Raw genomic sequence first — 12,689 nt, 5'->3', positions numbered from 1 at the left:
CCTCAGGGCATATTCCTGGACCATGCCCTGAGCTGCTTTTTTCTGTGGGTTTTTTTTTGGGGGTGGGGTGGGGGGAGGGGGTTATGCCTGGATTTCCAGGTATCAATTTTAGAGCTGGTCCTGCAAATATGCAGTGCAGGGAACATTTTTTCATTCCCAGCGTGTGCTTGTCTGGATGTGTCTTAGGTGTCTAGTAGTCGTGATGATAATATTTTTCAATTTTGTAAGGGCTACAACAGCTACCTGCACGTGTAATCCATCTATAGAATATCTGCTAGCTAGCTGCAAAGTTCTTTGGGTAGATGGGATATCTTTTATTAGACCAACTGAGTAGTTGGAAAAAAGTTCTTTGCAAGCTTTCAGGCTTAATCACCCTTATCAGGCATAGGGAGTCCCTGCTGTTCTGAGACTCCAAGGAATGAAAGAAACTAAAAGTGTGACAGGATGTCAGTGAGAATGTAAATAGGTGGAAATTAGGAAAGCAAAACTTAGAAAAGGGAAGGGAGGGGGGAAACCAGGGAGGCTCTACTATAGTAGTTTTCCAAGGTAGAAAAGAGGCTGTCTGAAAAAGTAAATAGCTGGTAATTAGGAAAACAAAGCTTACAAAAGGAAGGGAGGAGAGGAAAGGAGCAGGGAAGAAAAGCGTAAAAGGTCAGGTCTGGCAGGTACCTGGTGAATCAGATTTGGGCAGGTTGCAATGTGTCATAAATCCAATCTCTATATTGAGTCCATGATTTTTTGTATCCAGTAGATTTATGAAGTGAAGCTCATAGCTAGCTAGCTGAATGTTTATCTAGATGCTCAAAACTGGCAGCCTTTTTCAGCTGATAAATAACATTCAGTGAGTGGAACTTCAGAATGACAAGTACAAACAACTCCATCAGATAAGTGCATTAGTTAGATATGTTTCTGCAAAGAGGCTCAGATGTGAGTTGATTAACAATGTTAACATCCAAGAAGTAAATTAAATTAGGCCTCCCAGTTGGCTCATAGTTGTAAAGTACTCTTGGATCCTTCTGACTGAAATGAATGCAAGGTGGTGTTATCACTGCCCAGTTGAGTTGATAGGGGGATAAGTCATACTTCTTTTGGAAACTTTAGCAGCAGAAGCTGAATTGGTTTTTGGGCTGAAATCTAAAGGATCACAGACCTAAAAGATAGTGGTAGGGTTTTAAAAATTGCTCAAATCATGAGAAAACCAGCAAAAGGTCACTGCAAAGACCCCATGGGGCTCATGTTGAGTTGCTTCAGTTTTATGGTGGTATAACATGGGACTCAGTCCTGCAGGGTGCTCTGGTTTGTCTCAATAAATCACTTAAAAACAGATGTAGCTTTTCTCGCTGTCTGATTCAGTAAGATGGTTCATGCCATTATGCCCAAAGTAAAATTTGGAGTTGATTGGATTGAGTCAAAGCCACCAGTATCTTGTAGCATCAAAACTTCATCATGCAACAGGCATAAAGCTAGTCATGTAATGATTAACCAGGCCTTTAATCTTCAGACCCCTCAGAATACTTTTATGCTTATGTATAAGTGAATTTCATTTTAGTGTTGGTTAGTGTTAAGCAGTGAATGCCATTTGCAGTGCTATCAGAATGTACTTTATAAGCTCATTTTGAGACACTTCTCTCCACAAAATCAATGTAAGCCCATGGTTCTCAGCCTTTTGTGGGTCACCTGCCTCTTTTAATTTGCTATAGTGCTGTGCTCCATGTCACTACAACCACATGCAGTTCTCCAGCAACCTAAGAGGGACTACAAAATCATCTTCATTTTTTCTTCTTTCTCTCTTTTTTTCTGCATTATTTTTTTCTCCTTCTTTCTTCTGCTTTCCCATTGCTTCCTTGGACATTCCCCCCGGAACGGTGATTCTTAGCCAGGCTGCCTTCCATGGGTGATGCAGGGTGCCACACTATATTAGCATAGTCAGGTGTGCAAATGTGATTTACAAGAAAAATTCAAGAGATTTCAAACAGGAATCTGTCAAAAACATTCTGCCCTGTTGTAATTTGTTCCGAGTTCTTCACAACAGAAGAATTGCTTTATGTTCTGTAGTCAAAAACTAAGACATGGCATTTTTCAAGGGATGCCGCGAGAACCACTGCCCTAGAAGTTCAATCAGGTGAGAAACAAACACTGATATAAGGCATATGTCCTGCAGCCTGGTCAATCTACAACTAGTGTCAGACACCAGGTTTGCCTTTTAAGTCCTGATCCTGCAAGCTATTCTGCCTAGAAGGCCCCTGGACATAGAGCACAAATGACATTAGTAAGTAAGGTACAGGGGTCTGCAATTTACGTAAGAGGGGTCTTAGCCTATTTGCAGCTAAACCAAAGAATTAATGAGATGGCGTGGCAAGAAATAAAACAATTGGAATACTTGGGTCTTATTCTTGCTTTTAGTAATGTTTAAAAGACCAGAAACTAAGAGGCACATTCTGTTCCACCAATTAGGCACCCAGATAGATCCAGACAGGTGCCAAGTGCAATTCTGTTCCATCCAGCTTGAGCCCCAGAAAAAAAAAATTAAAACCCCAAAACATCGACATGTCTATTTTGTAGTGAGCCACAGTTTCACCTGTAAGGAAAAAGAAAGGCTGAAACAAAGATCACAAAAATGATGATTAGCAGGAGGACGCACTCAACTGTTGTGTTAATGTGTTTTTTTCTCAGGGACAGGTAGGAGCCTATTTCTACTTATAGGTACCCTAAAGATGGAATAGGATCTGGCCCTGAATCTTCCCCTGTGTTTTGAAAGCTTCAAGAACTGAGGTGATGCTATAATCGCATCAGATTACAATCAATTAGAAACCATATATCTGAGCAGATTTCTGGGGATGGGAGAGACTCTGGGTCTCTGGCAGAAAGGAATGAAGACAATAAAGACAGAAGCAAACTTCATTTCTTTGCCAAGAAATGATAATGACTGATGTCTTAGTGAAACATGATACAAGGAACTGATTTGAATTAGTATTAATCAAAAATGCCTAAAGTGAATCTTTAGATGTTGGTATTCATGATGGCTGGAAGTAACTGGGGCATCTCTTTTACTAAAAAATGTAGTCAATCTTTATTACTATTACTATACTTCAGCCCCCCATCATGGCTGTTTATATCACCAGGTGGTGGTGGTGGGGGATGTCAGTTGATCCTATCCAGCTATGTCCAGCCTGCACCCACCACCAGGGGTGCCAGACCAGGCAGACAGGCAGGCAGGGTCTCCATGGAGATCAGCCTCAGCCTTCAACAGGCAGGGTACACTTAGCTGAGCTGATGGGATGGGGCCACAGGTAGGCAGGGAGCAGCGTCCAGGAGTGGAATGGGTGGAAGGGCAGGGCCAAGATCACAGGGCGGTGACAGCACAGGGCTGAGGCCTGGGGCAGAGCCATGAGTTGCTCATCGCACATCCCTGTGATGGGCGCTAGTTCTGTGGGCAGTGGCCAGTCCCTGCCTGCAGAACTGGAGCCCATCACAGGTACGTGCAGGGAGCAGGGAATGGATCATGGCTGTACCCTGGGCCCTGGCCCTGCACTGTCACTGCCTTATGATTCTGGCCCCAGCCCTGGCCCTGACCCTGGCCCTGCCCACCTGTCTGTCTCCCAGATGCCACTCCCTATCCACCTGCAACCCCATCCCATCCACCCAGTTGAGTGTGCCCTGCCTTCAGGGGTCCCAGGCCCATCTCCATTGAAACCTCATCTGCCCACCCACTCCATCTAGTGCCCACAGTGATGGGTGCGGGCCAGACAGGCCAGAGTGCCTGGGGAACAGGGCTGAGTCCAGTGGCTGCAACAGAGACACTGGCAGTGGCAGCCGGAGCATAAAGGTGAGAGTGAGCCACTGCCATGGCGGCTGCCTAGAAGCCAAGTCCAACTGCCATGCTGCCCCCACCCCACCACTGTACCGCTCAGCCCAACACACTATATCTCCCAGCTTGCCTGAGAGCTGTACATAGGGATAGGGCAAGCGGCACCTCCACACCCAGTGGCAGTGGGACCAGCTGCACATGCCACAGCCTGAGCTGTCCCCTCTCACCTGTATTTTGCCCATCCCTATGTTACAGTAATACCTAGAGCAGTGATTTTCAACCAGGGTGCTGCCATATCCTTTGAAGGGTGCAGCAAAGTGTGAGGAGATAACCAGATAAGCTAAGCTGTTAAGTGCAGGCTCAGGCTTGTTCCTACCTGGACAATCCTTCACCCCTCTACCCAGCCCCTCAGCAAGGAGGTAACTAAAGTAATATATAAATATATATCTTTAAATGGGTGCCATTCAATTCATGAAAGTTATGGAGGGATGCTTCAGGTCCAATGAAGGGTGCTTCAAGGTTGAGAACCACTGCCCTAGAAGTTTAGATGAGATTAGTGCCCCCTTGTGCTAGGCACTGTACATATACACAGTAAACAACAGCCCCTGCCTCAAAGACTTGGTAATCTAAAAAGACAAAGCAGGGAAAGCAGAGTGGCACAAGGTGGGGGACTGGAAATGGTACATAACTCTCTCAACTTTACAGATGGGAAATGGAGGCACAGGGAGATTTAGGCTTTGATCTAAAGCAAATTTAAGTCAATAGAAATGGTAGTGCTAGAGTGTTGTAGCTATGATGGTCCACGAATTATTCAAGATGCAAGGATTTTTAGGTGATATCTTTTATTGGACCAACTGTATAGTTGGGATAAATAACTCTATACAGTTGGTCCAATAAAAGGTACCTCTCTAAGAAATCCAGTCAGTAGAAAGTTATTGATTTAGAGTGAGCTTTGAATCAGGCCCAAGATAATGTGCCTGAAATCACAAAGCAAGGCAGTAGGTAGGGTAGAGATTCACTTTTATAGACAAATTAAATAAAATATATATAGGGAGAGAGAGTACAAGTTTTCATAAGCCCAAGTTCAGTTCATCAGATGCTGTCACAAAGCAGATCCAGGTTTGAGCGCAGATGTCCTGAATCCTAGTCTGGTACCTTCACCCTAAAACGGCCCCTTGTCACTTCTTCCTAGAATACTCACAGCCTGTATAACTAGGGACCTTTTTGTAGGCATTTAACTTGTAAAAGCATAAGTCTACAGACATACAAAAAACTAGAACTCTTGGTTCCAGAATGATACCTTTTATTAGACCAACTGGAAAATGGCAAAAAAATGTGCTTTTCTGCATCTACGGAGTATTATGAACCATAAAGCGTGCATGGTCTTTGCCAATATCATTCATAACATATTATGATGATAAATCATGTATGCCTATTTTTTAAAAACTATAACAGACCTTGTGAATAACTATCAAAGTGAATCATTGTGTAAGCATTTTCCGTGTTTGGTCTCAAGTAGACACAACCACACTAGTTGGGACTGACCTCTGTATGATTATGAAAACATATGGTTTAGCTGTGAACTGTCTGGTTTCACTGTTATGTCTGTCTGTTCCTTTAGTAAGGCAAATGTAGCAAATCCATTGTAACTGGAACCCTGTTTCATTCAGGGTTACATTTACAAGGATTTGGTTCATTGTATGCAGAGCTGCAGCAATGAAACAACTCCCCTTCTTTTACTGGCCAGAGGCAGAGATGGTATTTTAACTACTTTGTTCTTTGCCAAAGATGGTATTTAATTAAGTACTTTGCCAGAGATGGTCTTTTAAGTACTTTGTTAACACATAAGGGAATTTAGAAAGGTACTTTTTCAAAAGCAAATAGCCTGATTAAAAGGCAGCCAGAGCTCCTTATAGAACTTTAAAAGGAGGAAAGAAATGTCACTGCAGAACCCACATGTGGTTAACTGGAGTGTGGTGGTTAGGGACCAAGCACATGCCTGTTGCCACATCTCAAAGCAGGAGGTACTGTAGGAATGAAAAAATGTTGCCTGCACTGCATATTTGCAGCATGGACTCTAAATTTGATATCAGGGAAATCCCGCTATTAAAAAAAAATGCTGGAAAAAATGGAGGCTGGGTCCTCCAGAGAGATGCTCCAGCACCTGCCAGAGTGTCTCTACCTGCTGTGTGCCCCTGCTGCTCCAGCATGCTGAGGCAGCATGCTGGAGCAAATAGGATTGAGGCAAGGCTGGCAGCAGTGGCCTGGACCCAGGCTCTGTCCCAGGTAAATGGGGATGTGGGGGTGGGGAGGACTTGGGGTTGGGGGGGGACTATGTGGGAGGGCTGCACAGCCCCTCCATAGCAGCAGCAGCATGGGTGTCCGGTGCCTTTTGAGTCGGGGGGGCATGTGCCTCCCCTTACACCAGTCAGCAACCGGGGGGGTCCCCCAGCGGCTGATCCTGCTGACTGTGGGGGGTGGTCCCCAGCAGCTGATTCCATTGATCGGGGGGGCGGCAATCTCACTTACCGTGAAAGCGGCCATGCCACTTCCAGAAGTCCCACAGCCACTTCCAGAAGTGGTGTGGCCACTTTTGCTGGCGGCCCCATTCCCTGGTCAGTGCTCGCAGGGGGGGCACTGGTGCTCCCCCCTGCCCACCGGCTAAACAGGAAGCATGGCTTGGCAGGGGGTGCACCAGTGCTCTCAGGGGGTGCACAAGCACCCCCGTGTACCCCCTACACATCGCCCCTGAGCAGCAGCCATTAGGGTGCTCATGGCCAGCTGCTGGCAGAGCCCCCTGCTGGCATGTGGTGCTGCCTGAAACCTGAGGGCTGCACATAGCACACAGTGCTGACCCAGCCTGCTGGCATGAACCCTTAGGAAAAACCAGGCTGGCTCTTGCTGTCATTTGGGCTCCCAGTGCCACACACAGAAGCCATGTGACAGCAGGCTGGGCCAGGTCCTGCCTCCATAGAGGCAGGGCCCAGCCTGGCCTGCTAGCATGCAGCTTTTGCCTGCAGTGCCAAGAACCCAGGTGATAGCAAGAGCTATCCCAGTTTTGTTTGTGGGCACGTGCCAGCAGGCTGGGTTGTCATCATGCACCAAGTACATCCCCCAGGTCTCAGGCAGCACTGTGCACCACTAGGGGTCTCTACTAGGAGTGGGCCATGAGCACCCCGATGGCTGCGGCTGTTGCAGGGGGCGATGTGCACCATGTGTAGGAGAGAGACCCACCCCTCCTACATAGTCCCCCCGACACCCACAGCCCCTCCACAACCCCTCCACCCACAAACCCCACACCCACAAACTCCTGTACAAACCCCACACTACCCCCACAAACCTCATCTCCACGAACCCCCCACACCCACCTCCCCACACCAGTTCTCCCTCCCAAGCCCCACATTCCCCCCACCCCAAAAATCTCACACCCTGCATGCCCAGTCACCAGACAGGATGGGACCTGCTGGCAGGAACTGTAGCTGCAGGGCAACTGCCACACTGCTGCCCAGCCCTGCCCCATGCTGACAGTGGTACTGGGACATGCAACACCAGTTTGGCAGGATCTCCTGCTCCCAGAAACCACTTGGGGGATGTGATGGGCTGGGGGTAGAGGTAGAGGTGTGTGTGAGAGAGAGAGAGAGAAAGAGATGGGGGCTGGGGCTGGGGGAGTGCTCCAGGTAGGAAAGACCACCAGAGTTGGGCTTAAAGTCCCCCTGCCCCACTAGAGCAGCCTGTGCAGGGGAAGGCTGGACTGGAATGAAAGGGGCTTGCCCACCACAGCCCCTGAGCCCCAGTCAAGGACTTCCCAGAAATGGCATGGGGATTGCTAGGGCCTGGGCACAGGGGCAGGGTGCAGAACAGTAAGGGCTAAGAACCGCTAGGTACAACTGGACCCATATCTTGGTGCTGGGATGGAGCTGCTGATGGGAGGAAGCTAGTGGGGGGCAGGCAGAGGCTGTGGGTCAGGAGTGAGGGACATGGGTAGGGAACTGGTATCCCAGTGTTGCTTATCACCCCACACCCTGGTGAGCAAAGGAGGAAGGAGCAGGTCTGATTTTTCTATCATCATAAAACCAAAAGCAAAACACCGAAGTGTATAGATATTTACAATTCATTTTATTATGGTAATGAAGGCAATGGTAGGCTTCCAAATTGCTTTAAAATTGTAAATATATCCATTTCATAGATTTCATAGACATTAGGGCTGGAAGGGACCTTGCAAGATCGTCAGGTCCAGCCCCCTGCCCAAAGGGCAGAAAGTCAGCTGAGGTCACAAGACCCCAGCAAGATAATTATCCAAACGCTCCTTGAGCACGTCCAGAGTAGGTGCTTACACCACTTCTGGGAGGAATCTAGTCCAGACTCTGGAGACTTGCATGGTAAAGAAGTTTTTCCTTGTGTCACACCCATGATATATGGGGCTGGACCTGATGATCTTTCGAGGTCCCTTTCAGCTTTACAGTCTATGAATTTATAGGCTGCCACCAAGTCCCCCCTGAGCCTATGTTTCTCAAAGCTGAAGAGTCCCATGCCTCTCAGCCTCTCCTCATAAGGCCTGTTCTCTTGACATCTGATTATGCATGTGGCTCTCTTCTGGACTCTCTCAAGCTTCACCATGTCCTTTCTTAAGTGTGGAGCCCAGAATTGGATGCAGTACTCCAGCTGTGGCCTCACCAAGGCCAAATAAAGTGGGAGGATGACATCTTGGGTCTTGCTTGAGATGCAACAGTAGATGCAAGCCAGGGTTTTATTTGCTTTGCCAGTGCAGCATCGCATTGGTGGCTCATGTTCATTTTGTGGTCAATCATGACCCCCGAGCCTCTTTCGGTCATAGTGCTAGTGAGTGTAGCACTGCCAAGCCTACAGGTATGATGTGGGTTCTTTCTCTCAAGGTGGAGGACCTTACATTTCTCTATGTTGAATGTCATCAGGTTTTGATCTGCTCACCTTGAGAGCCTGTCTAGGTTGGCCTGAATCCCCAGCCTATCCTTTAGTGTGATTGCACTTCCCCATAATTTGGTGTCTGCAAATTTAGTCAGTCTGCTTCTATCATCCAAATTCAGAACATGTATGAATATATTAAAGAGTACTGGTCTTAGTACTGAACCCTGGGGGACACCACTGGTCACCATGTACCATTCTGACTCAGTGCCATCGACTATCACTCTCTGGGTCCAACCATGGAGCCAGTTCCCCAGCCATTGGACTGTAAGGTTGTCAAGGCTGCAGCTCCCCAATTTTGCCATGAGGACATCATGGGAGACCAAGTCAAAGGCTTTTTTGAAATCCAGCTAAATGACATCCACCTTTCCTCCCCTGTCCAGTTGACGTTCACCTCATTATAGAAGGAAATGACCTCAACCATCTGGATGGAGGCCTCAGTGGTACCAGAGGGGTAGGCTCCAGCTGCAGGAGGGGGATCTTCGGGGTGCATTGTGTCATCACTATCACACAGGTAGTAGTCTGGGCTACTGCTGTGTTGACCCTTCTCTTCAGGCTCACTGCCTAGAGCCTCATGCCCCTCCTGCTCACCCTCCTGTGCAAACTCCCATGCTAACTTGTGCACTGGAGCCCAACTGATCTCACTATATATAGAGGTGTTTCATTATAATCATGGAAGAACACAGATTTGGGGTATTTTAATAAGAGAATTTGGGTTTCTTATGAGAGAATTTGCAGGTTTTAACAGGGAACACCAGGATCACCTGCTGGTGGGGCAAGTGGCAAGACCTGGGCAGAGGAATCTGTCCAGGGCCAGCACTGGGGACTCAACTGGAGGGCAGGCAGGGTGGCTGACCACCTGACCATTTAGGACCACAAGGACATGCTTCAACAGTTAATAGTGGGCCACCACAATGAGCACATCTTCCAGATGATACTGCCTAGATGGCAGAGTGAAGGAACCAGAAGACATGACAGCAGTGCCACATGAAGGCCAACTGTGCAGCCATGGCCCACTGGCAGCTGGCCCAGAGGTGCAGGCAGCTCTACTGCAGTACTTGTACTACAGCCCAGATAGCTGTGCAGTCTCCGTCTGGGTCTGGCAGATGCACAGGTCACAGCCAGGCAGCAGCCTCTACTGCCAGACTCCTGCAGTGGGTAGAAGGTGCAGAGGCCGTTTTAGGTTAGGGCTGCTTTAGCAGTCCAGCTGTCACAAGGAAGTAGTGTTCCCAGACACCAGCTGGCTAGGCCTCAGAAGCTGCCTTTGCTACTTACCATGGCATCTTTTCATACTGCTGGGGCCTCTAGCTCCCCCAGTTTGCTCCAAAGTGGCACAATTTTTCCCTCACTGAAGTGCATGTTCAGGCATGTGTGCTAAGGGACAAATCCCTGGCACAAATTTATGCCACTGCTATTTGAGCTGCTGCAAGTACACATGCCTGCATGTGTGGACATGTCCCTATTGTACTTACATTCATTCAGGTAGCTGATCTATGTTGTTAGATCTTGACATTATTGTATCATCAGCCTGGATAGTATAACAAATTGTATTACAGTATCATGAAAACAAGATTTATAAGGAGCATTTGTAGAAAAAGTTCCCAAAATAAAACACTGTTGCTAAAAAACGAGCTTGAAGCTTGCTACAGTAAAAGTTACAGCTTAGGGAACTTATCAGAAATGTTCAGGAGTCTATAGAGACTGTCAAGCGTCTCTCCATGAAGCCATTCAGCTTCTAGCCATGGAAAGGGCGGAGGGATGGGTCACCTGAGGATATGTATACATTTATGTTATTTGATCTATAGCCTGTCCTTCCCAACAAATGCTCAAGGTGTCTTATAAAGGATAGAATAACTTATAAAAGAGGAAAAGGAAGATAAGGGTTTTATGTACTGATTCATCTATGCTGTTGTAGCAGCATCATGCAAATTCCTAGCTCAGATGGATGTAAAACAGGAGCGTGAGCCCAGCTCCCAGCTTCCCAGCCCCAGCACAGCTTCCTTCTGACTGGAAGCTGTCCAGTGAGGAGCAAGGAGGCTGGGGAATAGTGGTGCTGGCACTGCTTCCAGTTGTCTGGCCCTGGCACAAGTGTAGGCAACCCCCACTGTTGCTGACATGCCACTGAAGCCAACCAGCCTGTGCCTGAGTGGAGCCAGGTTGTTTGAGCTCACGGCTTGAAAAGGTTGTTAGCCTCTGAATTAATTTATAAGGTGCTGCTTTGCTCTGCTTTCTGTGCAAGTTACATGGTAGGTGTCCTGCAAATGCTCCATACTGTGGTCCTGATCTAGCAAGAATCATAAACACTACATGCTTAGTTTCAAGCATGCAGAAGCCAGCAGTGCTGCTTACATGCTGACAATCCAGTGAAAAAAACGCTTTGCTGGGTTGGGGCAAGAGTGTTTGATCATTTTCAGTGAGTGAGCCTTGGGGACCTTACCAGGCCTTCTTTTATGGTTGGACATTGGCAGGTTACAGGATGAACCAGATCCAAAGACATTATTTACTTACTTATTTTTCTGAGAGTGTTTAAAAGCCAGGGGGGGGGATTGATAAGGACAGTTCTGTGAATGGCACAAACCAGGTTCATTTGCAGCTTGGGAGACTACCAGGCAGTCATGGGCTGCCATTCAAAAATTGCTCCAGCACATATTATGAAACCTCAATTTTGAAACTGTGCATTTTGGATGAATCAATAGCTTCTAAAACAGCAGCAGGATCCAGCTGGGGTTCATCTCTGACATCACTTGACCCTAAGCTTTCAATGTTTTCCTTGTGGCTACTGAGCATTTCTGAATGCTTGGGTGTGGCTGCCACAATCCCAGTGAGCCTGATCTTAAAAGTAAGTAAACAAAAAGTGAGACGGGGCCCATCCCACTGAAACCCTTTGAAGCCTGAGAGAGGCCTAGCAATTCTCATCACCCGTCCCCCCTTTCTCTGTTTCTCCAGCCCCTGTCACATGCCATATATTACTGCTGGGGAAGACCACTGGAGCAATCTTCCCAAGGAGGCACTCCCCTGTTTTGAGAGGCTTGGGGGCAGGATCCCCAACACATGCAGCATGATGGGAGTCCACCCCACCATGTGGAAGTGGCACCTTCCTTCTGTGACTGGTGCCGAGATTGGAAACTCTCTGGGGAAGGGGCTTCCTCAGCTGCGTTCTTGCAGGTGGGGGTGGGTGCAGGGTCTGGGCTCTGGGGCCTGTTGCAGGGTGGGGGGGAGCTGAGGCTGGGAACGGAGCTGGGTTGGTACAGCCATGGAAGAGCAGGGCTGGAGAGGTGGGGATGGGGGCAAGGAAAGGCAGGGGTGGGGGAAGGAAATGCGACACCATAAAAATGGTAAGTGCCACTGCTGGTCATGGGAGTGGGAGCAAGGAGCGTGGGGCTGGTGCCCGTACAATGTCTACCGGGCATGCTGTGCGGGGGGCCCTTAGTGAGTGTGTGGCCGGGGTGGAGAGCACAGCTGGCCGCTCTGAGCGGGGAGGTGCAGCAGCCCTGGTACCGCGGGACCTGCTTCCCCCCGGGCAGGGGCTATGCAGGAGAAACACCACATATCTGGGTCCGTCAAGGCCGTTTTCCTTAAGCGCTCCCAGGGATAACTGCTCTTCTGGCACGAATTAGTACCTACCAAGGTGCTGGGGCTTAAAGCCCATTTGATGGAAAGGGGAGACTCCTCCCTAGCTGGCTCCTAAGGCCATACGGCTGAGGGCAGGCGACACTTGGGGGTATCTGAACCCCGAGCCTCCAGGCTTGGGCCTGCACGTAGGATGCCCGCCAAAAGCCTTTGGAAATATCTGAAGCCGGTGGCTGGGGTGGAGGATGTTTGCCGGTTGTAGGGCCACTTACATTTCTGGACTGACTCATGGATTTGTCTGGGAACACAAACAAATTCTTTAAAAAAAAATTCAAATCAATCAATAAATAACTCGCAGGCTGGAGGCGGG

Source organism: Gavialis gangeticus, unplaced genomic scaffold, assembly GCF_001723915.1.
Source record: "Gavialis gangeticus isolate Ggan-Ray unplaced genomic scaffold, GavGan_comp1, whole genome shotgun sequence".
NCBI classification, from domain to species: domain Eukaryota; kingdom Metazoa; phylum Chordata; order Crocodylia; family Gavialidae; genus Gavialis; species Gavialis gangeticus.
This window is presented reverse-complemented; position numbering follows the sequence as displayed.